A 20,334-nucleotide genomic window follows, 5' to 3' on the forward strand; every position below is an offset into this window, starting at 1 on the left:
GGGATCCTAAAGGGGCCGACAATCTCTCTCCCCATGATTCCAGCCCAAAACATTACTCCACCTCCTCCTTGTTGGCGCTGTAGCCGTGTTTGCGTGGGGTGTCCATCAACCAGCCATCCTCCACTCCATTCATCTGGACCATCGAGCGCTGCACGGCACTCATCCGTGAACAAAACAGTTTTGAAATCAGTCTTCATGTAATGTTTGGCCCACTGGAGCCGTTTCTGCTTGTGTGAAGTGGATAGAGGAGGTCGACAGGATGGCGTATGCACAGCTGCAAACCTCTGAAGGACCCTGCATCTTGTTGTTCGGGGGACGTTGGAAGCACAAGCAGCTTCAAAAACTTGTCTGCTGCTAAGACAAGGCTTTTTTGCCGCTGCTCTTTCAACCTGACGTAATTGCCTGTAGGAAAGAGTCCTCAATTTGCCCTTATCAGCACGCACACGTGTGTACTGTGAATCAGCTACATACTTCTTGATTGCCAAGACACTTCATCCTGATCATCGCACAATGTTGATTGTAGTCATGCCTTGACCTAAACACTCCACAATTTGTTGCTCCTCAGCAGCCGACACATCCTTTTTCTTTCCCATTTTGGCAGAAAATGTAGGCTGCTTAATAATGTGAGAGAGCCTTCTTAAGTAGTCTTGCCTTTCATTGGACACACCTGCCAAACTAATTAGCACAGGTGTCTGCAATTGCTTACAGTGATATAAAGAGCCCTGACACACATCACCATCAATGAGTTTAACTGACAAACAAACAAATTCTTCCCTTATCACTCCTAAACACTTTTTGCATAATAATTTGGAACGCGGTGTACATGTGCTTTTCCACAAAACACCAGTGGTTCACGTAGTGAATCTTACAGTTCTAACTTGCCAACCGTGGTCTGTATGGAATTGTTCAATAAAGGGCCCAAAATTAAGATAACATAGATGGGAGAGGTCTCTATGAATAGGAATTCCTAAGTATTTGATACCCTGTGAGGGCCAGGCAAAGGGAAAGTTGGACTGGATGGAATCCTATATGGATTTAGGGAGGGAGACATCGAGGGCCTCAGACTTCGCTGCATTGATTTTAAAATTTTACCATGTAACAAAGTGATCTATTTCAGCCATAACAGCAGGGATGGATATATGTGATTGAGTGATATATACTAGGACATCATCAGCAAATAGAGAGCACTTGTACTCGGTGCCTCCCACCTCAATCCACCTAATATTGGGGTTATGGCGAATTGATGAGAGCAGGTGCTCCGTCACTAGGTTGTATAAGAGAGGGGACAGAGGACATCCCTGCCTTGTCCCATTGGTGATTGTGAAAGGTGATGAAAATGTTCTGACGCACCCCCTGGGCCTTGGGACACCCGGAGCCGGACCCTTTTTGGTGGATGCTGGTGGTTGTAGTCTTCGTGGCGGCGATCCGGTTCCGTGGCTCAGGGCGGTCAAACCAGTGGCGGAACTATTTATGTGGTTTTGATGTTTAAATGTCCGACTACGCCACCCGTGGATTGCGGTCAGAGTGAACCGCCGCTACAGGGCAGACCGCTAAGGCTGGTGTTGTGGGTGCAGCAGAGCGTAGCATAACTCCCCACGGGAGGAGTATAGCCTCAGGGCAGTGTATGCGGAGGATGGGGGTGATGGTGCAGGGCAGCAGCAGTAACGACACGGAGTCAGTGATGCAGTTCAGGGCCTTTACTCACAGTTCTTATTATCCAGACCACGTCTGCAGGTAACGGCTGCCCACGTCGTACTGTGCTCACCAGGTGAGGGGCTCAGACAACTCCCAGATAACTTTGGAGCGCTTCACAGGACCCCCTTTGTGTGTCCTTTGTCTGGCCTTTCTTACCAACACTTCTGTCCGGCTGCCTCGGGCCTCCTCTTGGTAAACTTGACGCCAGTTTCCCTGACCCTATGTGGTGCCTTCCTAGCGGGTGGAGCAAGGGGCTGCGCCACATAAAATGTCAGAGCCTCCGGTTTCTAGCTGAGGGTCGTTTCCTGCCTCCACTAGTTCGGGGACCGGTCTCCCCCTTTGGCCTGACCCCTCCACGCAGGTGGATTCGGGCGTGCGGTGGTGACTTGCCCGTCCGCACCCCTGGATCCCTTCATTCCTCGTTCCTGGAGCCTTCTCCGCTCCTCTTCCTTCCTTCTCCCTCTTGCAGGCCTGGGCCTCTGTTACTAGGCCCGCCTCCGGAGCAGAGCTCATGCAGAGCCCCTGCTCCCTGCCACTTCTGCTCAGACTTCTCTGCACTGAACTAAGATGGTGCCCACCTTTTATACTCCCTTCTCAATGCACCCAGGAACTGCTTCCTCCCTGCTCCTGCACTGCAGGGTTCCCCTTCCTCAGTGTTCCCTCCCCCCACTCCAGCCAGGGACAGGGACTGTCGTGCCCATCTCAGGGGCATATTGGTCGCCCTGCCCCACGGCAATGTGGTGTAATGCATGCAGGTGTCGGGTCCTGATCCACACTCCATCCTTATCTGAGAGTGAGATATCACACCTCTGGGTGAGGTGCAATACGTCTGTAGCAACCGAGCCCTCGGTGCTACAGTTCCATTTATCTTCAGCCTAGGTGACGTATTGTGATACAGGGCCGTGATTTTGGCTATAAAAGGGTCCCCTAGATCCCTACCCCAAGCTTTTTAAGAGAATCATATATGGCGTGCCAGGAGACTCTATGGAATGCTTTCTCAGCATCCAACGAGAGTATCTACTTACAAATTTTTAACTGCATCTAGCCCAGGAAATACTTCGTGCCTAGTAGCAGTGTCTGCTAGTCAGCGGATTATCCCGGCTGTTAAGCAAGCTACACCACCTGTAGTTTGGACACTTAATTTTTTCAAAGGAAATGCATCGGGACCACGGGATACTTAGTGAAGAGCATCAGGAGGCACCCCAAGGCATAGGGGCTGGGACTGGCACTAGGATGCCTTGCGGTGGACAGCCGAGCTCGATCCTTATAAAAGCTTTTTAACTGCAGCAGCTTTAGTGGACGCTACTGGAGCTGGAATTACGCGGCTGCTGGCATGAGACTTGCCCTCCAATAGATCCTTGTAAATGGATTTAAAGTGTATTCATTCAAATTAGAGGGACAATTTAAATTAAATAGCTTAGAGCTGCCTCCACCACAGGGGGGCTCTCTCGACCCACCAGCGGACAGGCACCAGTATTGGGAGAGGGGGGCTGGCCGTCAGGGTTCACCGCGGCTCTGGCACAAACCCGGCGACACGGAGGTGGCACGGGCAGGAGCGGACTGGCCGTCTCGGCTTCTCACTTTCTGGATTTTAGAAGGGCATGACATGCCTATATCTGTGTCTCCCCCTCCTTTTACTCCTCCACCTCTTTTCTTTTCGCATGACTATATGTACTTGTCACTTTTCCATGTGTTAGTTGTGTCTTCTGAGCAGTTTGTCAGCTTTTGGACACCTTTGAAGGTGTTTTCTATGTGTTTCTATGTGTTTTTGTTTGCCTGCCATTGGTTTTAACGGTGTTCGAAGGTGTTCAACGAACAGTTCGACGAACAGTTCGTCGAACACACGGGTGTTCGACGAACCGAACAGAACTCGAACACTACGGGGGTGGCTCAACACTACTCACAATCAAAGAGGATGCATTGCAGGCAGAGCTTGATGAGATGGAGCAAAGAACCATACAGGGTGATTACACACAGCCCAGTCTCATCTTATTCCAACGTGGATTGGGTGACAATGAGGAAGAGGAGGAGGAGGACGTTCTACGTGATTCCTCTGTGACTTATAATTATTGGATATCGAAGCTGGATACGTTGAATAAACTGGCTCTCTATGCCTTGGAGGTCCTGGCCTGCTCTGCCACCACCGTTTTATCAGAGCGTGTTTTTAGTGCTGCTGGTGGAATTATAACTTATAAGTGCATACGCTTGTGAACTGAAAATGCTGACAGGCTGACTCCTATAAAAATCAACAAGGGCTGGATTGGGCCAGACTTCTCAAAACCACCGAATGATAGCAGCGTAACATAAATTCAAATCCAGTGTCTTTTCTTGGGAGGTGTATTCCCAAGCACCTTTTCACACCCACACATGGGTATATGCTTCCTGATTTTGTCTATTTGCTCTTGTCCTCCTCCTTCTCCTCATCCTCCACCACAATATTAACAGGGTGACCATGGTCCGTGATTTAACACCCACAATTTTTTTTTAAAGGGTGTGTATGATGCCTGTAACAAAAAAATTTTATGCAGTTTGTTCATGTATACCCCCAGGGGTAAATGTTTGTCAGCCCATACACATAGTTTATGGGCATTACAAGTATAGGAGAACTGCTCCTTTCTAATGGGAACATTTTTTTAATGAGGCCCTCCTCCTCGTCTCTTCCATGGGGCATTGGAGTGCCTCCCAATTTTTGGCAGCCCTTGCATTCACTGCATAGGCAAACACAATGGGAGACCCACTTCCTAATAATGGGAAAATTGTTTTCTGGAGGCCCTCTGAAGGAAGGACGTGGTAGGTGACTCAGGTGCCACTTTAGGGCAGACCTCTGTCACACAGCTGTTGACCCACACCGGAGTATCCAGGAACGGTCAGATTTGGCTGGTGTGAATAAGGCAGGCATGTACCGGCAGGCACGGCTGGTATATAGTCAAGCAGTCAGGTAGACAGGCTGAATAGGGACCAGTACATACTGGGATACGGGAGCAGAGCCACAGAGTGCAGACGGGTGCAGAGCAGAGCCACAGAGCATGGACGGGAGTAAAGCAGGGCCACAGAGCATGGACAGGAAGTGGAGCAGTGCCGCAGGTGTGGACGGGAAGCGGCGCAGAGTAGGGCAGAGCAGAGTCACAGGTGCAGCCAGGCAGGAATGCCACAGAGCGTGGCCAATCAACAATGTCGCAGAGCAAAGCCAGGCAAAACAGAGCACTGTTCACATGGTACAGACAGGATCAGGAAAGCACAGGAGAATAGCTAGAACACAGAAGGTAGATACAGGGCAGGAAAACTGGACATGCAGAGCCAGATATACACAAGGTACTTACTATCAGCAGCGAGTGGCCACACTCACAAGCTGTAGTACAGAGACAACAAGTAGGAGATTGATTCTGGTATAGACACTGGATGATATGAGAAAGGTACTCGAACGGACACAGGAAATAAAGGAAAGGATCAGACAAAGAGGCAAACAGGTAACAGACAAGGACACAGTTCAGACAGGAACAAGATACAGGTACGGGCCTGGGCATTCAGCCCCCAGGGTGGTGGACAGGATAGATACAGGACACATGTACAGACACTGCAGGATATGAGAAAGGTAGTGGAACGGACACAGGAAATAAAGGAAAGGTTTAGACAAAGAGGCAAACAGGTAACAGACTAGGACACAGTTCAGACAGGAAAAAGATACAGGTATGGGCCAGGGCATTAATCCCCCAGGGTGGTGGAACAGGATAGATACAGGACACATGTGCAGACCTGGGTACTCAGCCCCCAGAATGGCAGGAACAGGCAAGATTCAAGACAGGACCTGCAACTCATCAGTTACACAGAACACACTGAAAGATAGGGTGGAGGTGGCTTAAGTATCCAGTGCCTCACACCAAAAGGCTGGGGACAGATTAGGACTGTGCGCACAGTTCCTTTAAGACTAAGGAAGTTCCAGCGCCCTAAGCCAGCATACAAGAGACATGAACACAGCAAGTAGAGGACCATAGTGCACAACCTGGACTGGTGGGTTAGTTGGCGGTCTTGCATGGTGGGAGATGATAAGCCATGCCATCATGCCGCCAGTGATGTTCCACCAATCAGGATTCCCCACATTTCCAAAAATTAGTGGCAGACACCAGCAAATTGGAATCAATTTCACTACAGTAGAAATTGCAGAATTAGGAATAACACCTCTTCCCCTACAGCCAATGCAGTAAATGGAGACTCTATCAGGATTCCTCACATTTCCAAAAATTAGTGGCAGACACCAGCAAAGTGTCATCGATTTCACTACAGTAGAAATAGTGTAATCAGGACCAATACCTCTTCCGGTAGAGTCGATCCAGTAGATAAAGAATCAATCAGAAGTGTTTACATTTCCCTAAATTAGGGCCTAACACCACCACAGTGGCATCAATTTCACCAGAGTGGAAGTAGTTTAATGGAGACAGAAACCTCTTGCACTACAGCCAACACACTAGATGGAGACTCAATCAGGATTCTCCACATTTCCAAATATTAGTGGCAGACACCAGCAAAGTGGGATCATTTTCACTACAGCAGAAATTGTACAATTAGGAACCAAAACCTCTCCCACTACAGCCAACCAAGCAGATGGAGACTCAATTAGGAGTGCACCATCCTCCCTCTCCAGTCAATCACCTCGTGTCAGACTTGTACTCTATTATGCAGGTGCATGAGCTGGTCTAAAAAATGTGTAAAAGGACTCACAGAAATTGCTTCTGCCACTTACACTACAGCTGCTGAAAATATTTTGACGTTGTTGAATTGACGTGCCGGAAGTTGTAAGTGTAGAGCTATGATGAACTCTGTGTACCTCACTGCTGGCTTGGGGAAAACCTATCTTAAGGTTGTGTAAAAGCATGTTTAGATACTCCAGCATTCGCTGGTCTCTTTCCAGGGTGGGAAGCATCTGGCTAAATTTACTATAATAACGTGGATCTAACAAAGTGGCAACCCAGTAGTCAGCACTATTTCGATTCATAGCTATGCAGGGATTATGTTGCAGAAAATGCAGCAAGAATGCACTCATATGTCGGACTCTTACATGAGGTTCAAGCCCATGCTGTGTTGGTGGCCGGGTAGTTCTGATGCTTGTTTCCTCCATCTCCTCCGCCAAACATGAACAGAGAGGGGATGATTATCCTCTTCATGTTCTGACTGCTCACCCATCACCTCTTCCTCTTCCACTTGTTCTTCGCCTTCACTAACAGTTTTTCTGGTATCACCAACCCCCTCCGATCACAGTGAACCACCCTCCCTTGGCACTCTGAGATGTCCCCCAGTGGATGATGTTAGTAACAGAAGAAAAGTATTTTTTTAGTGTGGATGAGGCCTTTATAACATAGGAAATATGCTACGAACTATTTGAAACTGAGATGTTTCCTACTGTATCACATAAGTAACAGAAGAAAGTATTTTTTTAGTATGGATGAGGCCTGTATAACATACGAGATATTCTCCAAACTATTTCAAACTGAGATATCCCCTGCTGTATAATGTTAGGAATCGAAGAAAGTATTTTTGACTGCGGTAGTGGCCTGTATAACATAGAATATATGCTCCAAGATATTTCAAACTCAGATCTAGCTTGCTGTATCACGTTAGTCACAGTAAAAAAATAGATTTTTTTACTCTACATGAGCTCTGCATATAGCTGAATTTCACTACCACTAAAAGAGTAGGTGGCTTTTTACAGAGTGTATCATGTTTGCGACACAAAAAATCTTTTGTGGACTCTGCCTAGCAAGACAAAAAAATCAAATTTTTTACTCTGAAAACAGCTGAAGTTCACTGCCACTAAAATAGTAGGTGGCTTTTACCAAAGTGTATCATGTTTGCCACACAAAAAAATATTTTGTTTTTCTGTGCATACAGCGGAAGTTCACCCAACAAAAAAATGACAAATTGGGCTAACATAGCTTGATCACATTAGCAAATGAAAAAAAAAAAGGTTTTTGTGCTCTGCACTGACAAGCTCTGCAGATAGCTGAATCTCAACCTCATAAAATGAAAAAGTGGCCTACAAGGACTTGCTTGCTTTATCACATCAGCAAGTGCAAAAATAAATTGAAGGTATACTATTGCATGGAGCACAATGCAACCGGTGCACAACACAGTTCTATGGCATGGGCCCTGCTCTTTCTGTCAGTAATTGCACAAAAACAAAAAAAAATGTGCTGCACGGTCGATTTCACAGGTACACAGCACAGGACTTATCTACACTATCTGACTTCCACACAAGCGCCCATTTATCTAGCTAATATCTGTCAGCACATGGGCGCACACTCATCAGCGTCTGTCTCCCGCAGTGACATGCATAAAATGGCGCTGAGGCAAAATGGCTGCTTTTTATATAGAGAGGACATGTGATTTCACCATCCAATTGCAGAAGCCCTTATGTCTGGACAGTGTGGATGCTTCCTGCGCTCTGATATGCTAGCCACGCTTTCCTCACTTAAAGTTACAGGAAAAAAAAAAGATTACAAGCACGCCACTGATCTGACCTGTTCTGAGCTATCACGAGCCCCCCCACTCATCTACCATGTCCCCACGATCATCATACACAAGCACTATGCTAGCAAAGCTTAAAAACGCTGTAGTTGCCCTGCAATCACGTTCCCGCATTTATTCCCCGAACGGTGCCGATTTTTCCCTAACGTAAGAAAATTTGCCTTTCTGATCTCGAATTGAAATGTGCCATATTTGTGTCAAGTTTAAGTTGTAAGTTCGGATTTCGAACAAATTCTCTCATCACTAAATAAGGTATACATAATGAAGCTCTGCAAATGAGAAGGGGGCTTCCAGCTCCTAAAAAAATTACTAAAAATTCATTTTAAAAAAACAGATTGTAGTATGAAACTAAGCTACATTGGTTCTTTGATTCCGGCCATACTGTATTCTATTTATCCCAGGGGGTGAGCTGGCAATTTACTTGTTCTATCATGAACCTCTGCTGTGACTCAAGGAAATACCAACTGGCAGCAGAGCCATAGTTAGCATCATTTGACACCTGTGTTAATGTGCAATGTACAAGTAATTGTAAAAAAGAAAAGTTTATTTCATCTGATGAAAAAATCTTTGAAATCTCAAGATATGCACTGACACTAAATCCCATATGGAAGGATAATAGAACACGGGAAAAAAACGATAATCCAGTACTCCAGTTCAGTAATCAATCTCCATATTTCTAAGAAAATTGAAATTATGGAGATTGAGTGCTGGACAGGATTACTTTTTTTTCACCAATGTACAAGAACACAATTCAATATGATTATCAAAGTCCTCTCATCACTCTTTTTTAGAGTTTTCTTTTTTCTTTTTATTTTTTTCAATTTTATTGATGTTGAATCACTGATGAAAAGTCTTCTTTATGACAGAGTCCCTTTTTTATTCCAAAGCTGTGTGCAATGATCCTGTGTAAGGCTCATAGATTATGTCTGGATCTGTAGGATAAAGCTGTAAGCACTCTGTACCTCAGTATAGGGCCACTGAACAGCATTATAAGATACTAATTTACGGGACAAGCCACATGAAATCATAATCACATGACAGTGCCGCCTGCACCCGTATGTTCCTAGAGCATTGCACACTATGATCTGTAAGTCATGTCTGCACAAAGCACGGACGGAGATCTTACAGCTCGGCAATATGCAGCCATAGTAACTACTGCACATGTGATGAAAACACGTTTTTGTCCTCTAGGTGCAAATTTTCAGCTGATCTTGTTCTTGTCCTAATTGACACTTTAATTGATGCGAACATTCTCTCCTTTCCCATATAAAAGCATTTTCAAATTTTCTTTTATATCCTATGACTAAGGGTGCACTATTCTAGCACCAGAAACGCGTCAGGTTTCCTTGTTTTTAATGACTTTTTAATGATTTTACAATACATTTTCATATTTTTTAGTATCTGGCAGGCAGTGCCGTATACATTTTTTTCCTGTTTTCTTCCACTTTGACTGCTATCACCAGTGGATGTGGCACCCGCCCGATGAACTCCTTCAATGAACTGAAGTTATTTTTGGATTTGACGTGTCTGAGCTCCCACCCTCCTCCCCTTTTCTCCCTTGCCTGCTGTACATGTGATGGTATATTGGCTTTCATACAAGTCAGAAAATACCCAGAAATCATGTTATTCCTAATATTTCAATATAACATCTAATTCTGACAAGTTACCGGAAGCTAAAGGGACACTATAATATTTGATTATGGATAAGAAAGAACTTACATTACACATAAAATCCTTCCATCAAATTTCTGATAAGATGGAACGAATGGGAACCCGGAGTTGACAGAGAACAATCCTCCGATGATGAAGTCTCCTCTCTGATAATATTTATATTCCAATCCTGTTATCTGATTCTTTTGGCTGAGTGCACATTGAGATGATGATGATTTCTGTAGTCCATGTCCAGGGATTGAGGAACAATCAACAATGAATACATTAATACCAATTATAACTATCAAAGCGTTACAATGCATCAGGAATAAATCAGTTTGAACAGAAGATTGGTTTGTGTTGTCTTCTTCTCACCAAGTCACCAGTAGCTGTACGGATCCTGTGCGCTCCACTATCATCTCCTGTTAGCACTGGCACTAGATGCAGGATGCTGGGTTTATATCTACGAGCTGTGATTTAATTTACAACTCTACTGAAATATCACAGAACTCGGGGATTATAGAACATTACACTCGACATTTTATTATAAGCTGATCACTGAGGGATGTAAGATTTATTTGTAGAATTTATGGGGTGTTAAATGCAGAATTGGTGACGTGTTTCTATTATACCTTTTCTCTGATTGTTCCTCGCCTGGTTTTGGCTCCCACTCCTGAGAAAAAATACTGACCGAATACTGATAGTGGGGCCGTGGCCTTAGTCAAATGCCGATTAGCTACTCTTCTTAATTCTCTCTGAGAGAAGCAGAAAGAAAAGCTCGTTGTCACGTGACCGTAAGTATGAAAATCGCTTATGAGTGAAGTGGCCGTGTGAAGACTGGTGGAACCTGCACGCAGAGCTGAATCCTGCATGTGAGTATATTATAAGCTGCTAGGATTGGCGACAGACTTCATTTTATAATTAACCCATTAAAAGCCCATAACGTACTAACACGTACCTGTGCCCTGGGACTTAAGAGCCAGTTACGGAATAGTACGTCATGGCAATCGCGCCCGCACACAGGCTGTGCGGGCGCGATTCCTGCCGGGTGTCAGCTGATTGTCACAGCTGACACCCGGCGCTATGTGCTGGGAGTGGTCCCACACTGCTCTCAGCACATTAACCCCCGCAATGCTGCGATCGAAGTCGATCACAGCATTGCGGGGGCAAGGGGAGGTGATCGCGATACTCACCTCTCCTGCTGGCGTCCAACGCTGTCTGCCACGGCTTCCCGGATGTTGCCATGATGACCCAATGTCGTCTTGACAACATCCGGGTCACCAGACAGCAGGAAGATACTTTGGTCATGCGCAGTGCATGACCAAAGTATCTTCTGCATCTGCAGTGCTGACAGCCTCTATAGCACAGGGATAGTGCTCCATCCCTATGCTATACAGGCAATCAGAATAAAAAAAGTGAAAGTCCCATAGTGGGACAAAGAATAAAAGTAAAAAAGTGTTAAAAAAAAAAAAATTGTAAAAATATAAAAAAAAAAAAATAATAATAATAATCCACCAAAAATAAAAATATAATGTACCCATCAATAAATATTATTATGAAAAAAAAATACATGGTGAATACCTGAGTACCCGATGCAAACTCAAGTAGCGAGCACTTGCGCTCAAGACTAATGACAACTTATTCAATATGATGACCTAATATTATCAAATTCTGTGTCGTACCTCTGGGTTCAAAATGTTCACTCTACCCCTTGATAAAATCCTTAAGGGGTGTAGTTTCCAAAATGGGGTCACTTGTGGGGGGTTTCCACAATTTATGCACATCAGAGGCTCCCCAAACGCAACATGGCATCTTCTAATTATTCAAATTTTACATTCAAAAAGTCAAATGGCGCTCCTTCATTCCGAACCCTGCCGTGCGCCCAAACAGTGTTTTTTCCCCACATATGGGGTATCTGCGTGCTCAGGGGAAATTGCACAACAAATTTTGGGTCCATTTTTTCCGGTTACCCCTGCAAAAATAAAAAAAATTGGGTCTAAAGTAACATTTTTGTGAAAAAAGTTGAATGTTAATTTTTTTCTTCCACGTTCCAAAAATTCCTGTGAAGCACCTGAAGGGTTAATAAAGTTATTGAAGGTGGTTTTGAGCACCTTGCGGGGTGCAGTTTTTAGAAAGGTGCCACTTTTGGGTATTTTCTGTCATAAAGACCCCTCAAAGTGACTTCAAATGTGATGTGGTCCCTAAAAAAATGGTTTTGTAAATTTTGTCTTCTGGAAAAATGTGAAATCGCTGGTCAATTTTTAACCCTTATAGCTCCCTAATAAAAAAAAAATGGATCCAAAATTGTGCTCATGTTAATTAGACATGTGGAAAATCTTATTTATTAACTATTTTGTGTGACATATCTCTCTGACTTAAGGGCATAAAAATTCAAATTTTGAAAATTGCTAAATTTTCTAAATTTTCGCCAAATTTCAGTATTTTCACAAATAAACGCAAGTGATAGCGAAGAAATTTTACCACAACCATGAAGTACAATATGTCTCGATAAAACAATCTCAGAATCAGGGGGATTTATGGAAGCGTTCCAGAGTAATTACCTCATAAAATGACAGTGGTCAGAATTGTAAAAATTGTCCCGGTCATTAACGTGCAAACCACCTTGGGGGGTAAAGGGGTTAAAGGGCTTGTGCAGGTTTGAGGTGAAAGTCTGCATTAACTCTCTGTGACTGTAGGCAGCTGAATTCTCACAGTGCATGCACTGTGCACTTTTAGGATTCCCCCTTGCAATGGCAAGAGTGGACTATCATGTGAGCACAAGTATGAGATTTGTACAATTCTGACGTCATTCCGACTAGATGTGTCTGGCCTTGCTCAATTCATTTTCATTGAGTGAGGCCACACATGTCTAGTCAGTATATGAATGCTTGTATGTAAATTGCCAGCACCAGAGCCTCCTGACAGCGTGCTGTGCGCATTGTGAGAATTCAGAAGTCAGTGGCACTTAGAATGACTGACTGCAGACTCATCACAAACGTGGACAACACCTTTAATGCTCCTAACATAAATATAAATATAAAAATGTCAGCATCACAAAAATCATTTACATTGAGGTACCATATAGGTGGAGCTGTCTCTGGAGTCGCTCTCTTTCTTTTCTTCATCTTGTCCAGACTCCATGATGACTTTTCTCATCCACAGATGTTCTCTGCAGACTTCCATCTTCTCTGGTCTTATGCAGTACATCCCCAAACGATGCCCTGAAAGATAGCAGTGTTATTATAATGATCCTGAATAAAAATATCTGCCCTATGCTGTGCCCCTGAATATATAATTGCCCCTCACTATAATCCCTGCACAAAATATGACCCCTACACTGTCCCTCTTATGGTACATGCTGTCCACTCTGCCCTCTCCTTTCCTATATTGGGCCCTCTCTTCACACTAATCTCTCACACTGTGTCACCCCTTTAGGGACCAGTCTCTATAATATGCCCCCTCATCACACCCACCCTCTTTAGCATACTGTCCCCTCCTGGCTGTGACCATACACTGTCCCCCACATGCTACCCCCGACCCACTACTTAGTCTTTATTCTGTGCCCACTCACACTTTTCTCCCTTGTACTGTCTCCTCACACTATTCCCCTCAATAGTCTCCTCACACCTTTCCCCCTTCCTCCTATTTCCTCTTCACACATCCCCCCAATTCCCTATACTGTGTCCGCACACATCCCATCACCCCTGCTCCTCATACTGTGTCCGCACACATCCCATCACCCCCGCTCCCCATACTGTGTCCGCACACATCCCATAACCCCTGCTTTCCATACTTTGTCAGCACACATCCCATCACCCTTGATCCCCATACTGTGTCCACACACATCCCATCACCCCCACTCACCATACTGTGTCCGCACACATCCCATCACCCCCACTTCCCATACTGTGTCAGCACACATCCCATCACCCCTGCTCCTCATACTGTGTCCGCACGCATCCCATCACCCCCACTCCCCATACTGTGTCCACACACATTTTTCCTCCCGCTTCCCATAATGTGTTTGCACCCACCCCCAACTCGCTTCCCACAGAATAAATCACCCTTTCCACACAGAATAAATTCCCCCTTCTACACTGCATAACCTCTCCACTAAATAAATTCCCCCTCTACACTGAATAAACCCTCTCACACTGCATAACCCCCCCACACTGAATAACCCCTTTTCCACACTGAATAAATACCCCCTCCACACTGAATAACCCCCCTCCATACTGAAGAACCCCTCCACACTGAAAACTCCCCCTCCACACAGAATAACCCCTTGAATAAATCCCCCCTTCCACACTGCATTAACCCTCTACTGAATAAATCCCCACCACACACACTTAATAAATACCCCCCACACTGAATAATCCCCCACACTGAAGAAATCCCCCCCTTCACACTGAATAACCCACTCCCAACACTGAATAAATCCCTCCCTACGCTGAATCTTTGGTGCCTTCAGCTGCATAGCACAGGAGCACTTACCACCGAGGCTCTGCTCTCTTCTGGGCGCCTGCGAGTGACGTCATCAGCGTGATCATGTGACCTGATTATGCTGCTGACGTCGCTCTAAGCCGACAGTCAGAGCTTCAATTGTACTTGTGTTTGCAAGACGCAAGTATAATTGAATGCTGGGAGCCTGCATGCCGCAGCTTCTCTGAGCGGTCTCTCAGCTTGACAGCCCACTCATAGAACGTCCGAATCCCAGTCCGGGAAGCGGTGGAATGCAGCCGACGGGGGGGACACCTCGGATCGCCGCATTAGGCACATGCCCCGGCTGCACCCCCTGGATACGCCTCTGAATGAAAGGACGTGGGAAATTGTAAGAAAATAAGAAACAGAAAGAATTACAAACCCAAAGCTTTAAAGAGGTTTAAGGAGAAAGTATCAACACTCTTCTTCATTGTCATCTGGGCTTTCCAATTTGGCATTGTCTTTGAGTAAGTAATAAGTCAAATTACAGCAGCGAATGAACATCCGCTCGCAGACTTTCACTTCCTCTCAAGCCACAGAGCATCCTAAAACTAATTTTTACAGGATCAGGCTTCCTGGAACTCCACTGAAAAATATCAACAATCTATAAGGAGCAAGCTATAAAGCACCAAATATTACAATATTTTTCTCTTGAAGCCCTGAGATCTTCCAACAATGGCTGCAGAAATGACCACTGCTAGAAGAGGTGCAAAAGTCTCTCTTAACCAAATGGGCACCTGGTGTTGAATTGCTCATGGTCATGCATGATAGTTCTCGTGACAGGACCACTTAAATGGCCATTTATACTAGGTCTTTGTGCCAGTTTGATTACCAGCTAAAAGCCACATTATTTTAAAATAATTCAGCTGTGGATGCAAGAATCTTTGAAAAAACATAGGTAAGGTATTTACTTGTGACTGAGCTTTCGGATAATTTTTGGTTTCCACAAGTAAGGCTTTTGGGCCAACTAACAAAGATAAGAACATAGTGGTTGTCACAGATGTAGGGATAAGAGCGATCCCACATGTCCGAACTCCATCAGAGAGGCAAACGATGAGTGTGCAGAAGTGTTACATACTGCTCAGGAATGGCCCACAGCAGAGAGGAGATATCAGGAAAATATTTCCCACTATTATGAATCTTCTTATAAAAAAACAAATATTTTACTCATTCTATTTTGGGCTCACAAATGATGTGGAAGACAATCCTAGTAATGGCCTTGTCAACAGAAACAAAGGAAGGCTTGGCTGGCACAGTGTATCATAGCATAGACAGTATTTAGTTTTACAGCACAAGAGCCATTCCTTCTATGGTAAGATGTCTGTGGCTCCACAGTCTTATTTTTTGGTTGAATTTGGCTAATCAAACTTTTGTTAAACCTGACAGCTTTTCCTTCTACTTTGAAGCAGTCTTTATCAAGTCTCCTTGAATAAAGAAGAAAAAGATCGTAGGCTCTGACTTCACTATTCCTGAAGCCCAGCTAGATTCCTCCAAGGTCCGAATGAGAAGTTATTCTCTGCCAAGTTAATGTTCTCTTTTGTTAATTGGAGTATATCCAGACCCCAGAGCATAAATATCTGTAAATTAAAATTCACTTACCTTACAGCTTTCCTCTATGGACCCTCCACTCCTCATCATCACCCATCAGGTTCATGTCACATCTTCTGATCCCAGGTACATGAAGAGATGAGCGAATGTTTCAATGTTCGGTTCTGATTATGATCGTCGAATCTGCAATATTCACCGATTTAATTGTCGAATATTCGCCGAACATTGCCAAATGCCATAGGATTCAATGGGGGGCAAAAACAAATGCATATACAACACCTTCGAATGGGCCCAAAAGCTGACAAAATACATGAAATTAGAGGTAGACACCAGAAAAGTGCCATCAAATGACCCAGAGTACAAGAACTATAATTATTATTATTACAGAGACATTTATTCCAAGGCACTTTACATGTGAAAAGGGGTCACTTACTGGTTCAAGAGAAAAGAAGACCTTGTTCGCGAGGGCTCACAAACAATCTGCAAGGGATGGGTGAGGATACAGTAGGTCAGGGTATAGCTAGTCGTGCAGCGTTATGCTGGAGCAAGGGATATCGCAGATTGTACGCTTGTCAGAAGAAGTGTCAGCTTCCTTTTCATGGTTTCCATAGTAGTCGAGAGTCTGATGTGTTGGGGTACAGAGTTACACAGTAGGGAAGATGCACGGGACAAGTCTTGTATGCGATTGTGGCAAGAAGAGATAAAAGGGATGTAGAGAAGGAGATCTTGGAAGAATGGGAGGTTGCGTGCAGGTAACTAGTACAAGGAGACTAGGTCACACATGTATGGAGGAAATAGGTTTTCGATGGCTTGGTATGTCAAAGTTAAGCTTTTCAACTGGAGTCTCTGGGCAACAGGGTGCAAGTGCAGGGATTGACAGAGGAGATAAGCCTGGAAATACAGGGATGAAAGGTGGATTAATTGGCCAGCACAGTTTAGGATAGATTCGAGGGGTGCGAGAGTGGTAGAAGGGAGTCCACAGAGCAGGAGCTTATAGTAGTCAAGGTACAATATGATGAGATTGGTGGTTGAGTAATGTGCGGATCCCCGAGATATTTTGGAGTTGGAGTCAGCAGCAAGTGGAAAGGGCTTGGATCTTACATTTGAAGGACAGATCAGAGTCAAGCTTGAAGGACAGGGGAGAGTGGGCAGCCATTCACTTTGATGGATAGATCAGTTGGGGGGATGAATTAGATAGTGGAAAGATGATGTATTTAGTTTTATCCATGTTACATTTTACAAATTTTGCAGAGAAGAAAGATGAAATAGAGGACACACATTGTGGGTAGTGATGAGCGAACGTGCTCGCCACTACTCGGTACTCGCTGAAGCATCACGGTGCTCGACAAGCTCGGTGTTCGGCAAGCATTTCCGGGGTGCTCAGGCAGGAACACCGGTCACAGTCCTGCATGTTTGGCACTCTTTAGAGAGCCAAGGAAGATGCAGGGATTGCTTGCCACACACTGTAATGCCGTAGTCATGTTGGTTCTGGGCATTAAAGTGATTGGCTGGCCGCACAGCATGATCAGGTCTATCTAAGACCTTGCGCCGCTATGCTCGTCTCAGTCTACTCCAGAAACAGGCCGAGTAGGGATAGCCATTGCTGAGTCAGGGAGAGATTTGCTTGTTTAGAGTTAGTATACATATTCCACAACACATATATTTACTGTATATACAGGGTGGGCCATTTATATGGATACAGCTAAATTAAATGGAAATGGTTGGTGATATCAACTTCCTGTTTGTGGCACATTAGTATATGGGAGGGGGAAAACTTTTCCAGATGGGTGGTGACCATGGCGGCCATTTTGAAGTCTGCCATTTTGGATCCAACTTTATTTTTTTCAATGGGAAGAGGGTCAGGTGACACATCAAACTTATTGAGATATTCATAAGAAAAACAATGGTGTGCTTGGTTTTAATGTAAATTTATTCTTTCATGAGTTGTTTACAAGTTTATGACCATGGTCACCACCTACCTGGAAAAGTTTTCCCCCTCCCAAAAAAATAAAGGGAAAACTGAAATAACACATCCTAGATCTGAATGAATGAAATATTCTCATTGAATACTTCGTTCTGTACAAAGTTGGATGTGCTGACTAGAGATGAGCGGTGTTCGACTCGAACTGTTCGCCAATCTCAAATTCGAGCTGTTTTGGGCGGTGTTCGAGCCGTTCATCGAACACGAACGATTTGAAAAAAATTTGGCTGTTCAAGGTTATGTTCGATAACTGTTCGTGCACCAAAATCATAACTTGATTTTTCTCAGTAATGCTGAAAATTAATGTTAATAGGCAGTTTGAGTGTACAGCGGGGCGGGGGGAGGGGCAGGGGAAGGATCTCTGGAGGAATAATGAAGATCTCCATTTTTTTTTCTCTTTCCCGTATTTACAGTGGGGAGGTGCAATCTGTCTGCCTATCAGCAGCGCACACACGGAGCGAAGTGCTTTTTTTCACACAAGCAAGGGCATGTGTCATTGGCAGTGTATGTCACATGTCCTTGCCCTATAAGATCCAGCCATTTTCCCCGTCGCCACCATTTTCGCACTGCTGCAGCTGCGTGTTAGACGGCACCTCTGTTGCTGTGTGCGCTATACTTTCAGTGTTAATTTCAAGGCAATTTTCACACAAATCTAGAGATAGCTTGGGAGTAGGGAATAGTTGTGATTGCAGTCCTTTTAAGGACTAGGTTTCATCATTTCATACGACTTTTATGAGGCAGGTCTGTGCTTTTAAATAGATAGGTTGGGAGTAAAGACTAATTGTAATTGCAGTCCTTTTCAGGACTAAGTTACATCATTTCCTATCATTTTTGCTAGGCAGGTCTGTGCCAGTGCTGTGCAAGTTTTTTTCACAGCATTTGGCTAAATCTAGCAAAGCAAATCCTTTTTGGCCTATTGCAGAGTGTGTTAGTCAGTGGAGTAGCCTATCTGTGTTGCAAGCTACACCACCTGTGTATAGAATACAATTTTTTTACTGCACCTAGTGAAGTAAAACCTTTTGGGCATAGCATCATTCTATTAGTCCATCTATACTAACCTCCACCAGGTTGCAAATTCAATATAATATTTTTCTGCATCTAGCTCTGAAAAAATATTTAGGCTTCTAGCAGTGTGTGGGACTTGTTCTATTAGTCCATCTATACTAACCTCCATCAGGTTGCAAATTCAATATAATTTATTTCTGCATCTAGCTCTGAAAAAATATTAAGGCTTCTAGCAGTGTGTGGGACTTGTTCTATTAGTCCATCTATACTGACCTCCATCAGGTTGCAAATTCAATATAATTTTTTTCTGCATCTAGCTCTGAAAAAATATTTAGGTTTCTAGCAGTTTGTGGGACTTGTTCTATTAGTCCATCTATACTGACCTCCATCAGGTTGCAAATTCAATATAATTTTTAACTGCATCTAGCTCTGAAAAAATATTTCGGCTTCTAGCAGTGTGTGGGACTTGTTCTATTAGTCCATCTATACTAACCTCCATCAGGTTGCAAATTCAATCTAATTGTTTTCTGCATCTAGTTCTGAAAAAATATTTCAGCTTGTAGCAGTGTGTGGGACTTGTTCTATTAGTCCATCTATTCTGACCTCCATCAGGTTGCAAATTCAATATATTATTTTTCTGCATCTAGCTCTGAAAAAATATTTCAGCTTGTAGCAATGTGTGGGACTTGTTCTATTAGTCCATCTATACTGACCTCCATCAGGTTGCAAACTCGATATAATATTTTTCTGCATCGAGCTCTGAAAAAATATTTAGGATTCTAGCAGTGTGTGGGACTTGTTCTATTAGTCCGTCTATACTAACATCCATCAGGTTGCAAATTAAATCTAATTTTTTTATGCATCTAGCTCTGAAAAAATATTTCAGCTTGTAGCAGTGTGTGGGACTTGTTCTATTAGTCCATCTATACTGACCTCCATCAGGTTGCAAATTCAATATAATTTTTATCTGCATCTAACCCAGCCAATACTTTTCACCTAATACCACAGTTTGGCCACTCAGCTCTGCTCGGTTCCCATCCATTGTTTTTTTGTGCAAACAACTCCATAGTTGTGAATTAGTTAATCACCAAAATGAGTGGAAAAAGGCCTGCTGCTGGTGGAAAGGGGAATAGGCATGTTGGGAAGGGGAAAAAAGGTTGTGTCCGTGGGGTAGGTTTTAAAGCAACAGTAACATCTGCAGAAGAAAGACCATCTTCCAGCCAAACTAAAATGTCTACTTCTTTTAGCGGACAATGTGATAAGATCCCTTTCTTACGGCCACGCCAATCACTACAAATTCCAGATGAGGCACAAAAACAGCAGGATCTTCAACGTCTATCAAGTGCTCCTTTAAGTAGGCTCTCCTCCATCTCAACTTCAACATCACAAATACTCCAGTCCTCAGAGGTGTCACCCCAATCGCACTTGCTTCCTCACAGCTCCCAAGTCTCCAG

The 20,334-nt window shown here is 44.1% G+C and overlaps 1 long non-coding RNA gene across 1 annotated transcript in view; it reads right to left on the reverse strand.

The window, feature by feature from the left end:
- Nucleotides 1-14,421, reverse strand: part of LOC141173273 (uncharacterized) — a 171,096-nt gene extending 156,675 nt beyond the window's left edge. The window contains exons 1-2 of the long non-coding RNA XR_012252638.1: nt 14,359-14,421; nt 12,943-13,085 (exon numbers count right to left, since the gene is read on the reverse strand). This is a non-coding gene — a long non-coding RNA (uncharacterized lncRNA). The remainder of the gene's footprint in view (nt 1-12,942; nt 13,086-14,358) is intronic.
- Between the last annotated feature and the right edge of the window lie 5,913 nt (nt 14,422-20,334).

This window comes from Phyllobates terribilis, unplaced genomic scaffold (genome assembly GCF_046119375.1).
Source record: "Phyllobates terribilis strain yellow unplaced genomic scaffold, ASM4611937v1 Scaffold_1__5_contigs__length_1240528914, whole genome shotgun sequence".
Classification (NCBI taxonomy): Eukaryota; Metazoa; Chordata; class Amphibia; order Anura; family Dendrobatidae; genus Phyllobates; species Phyllobates terribilis.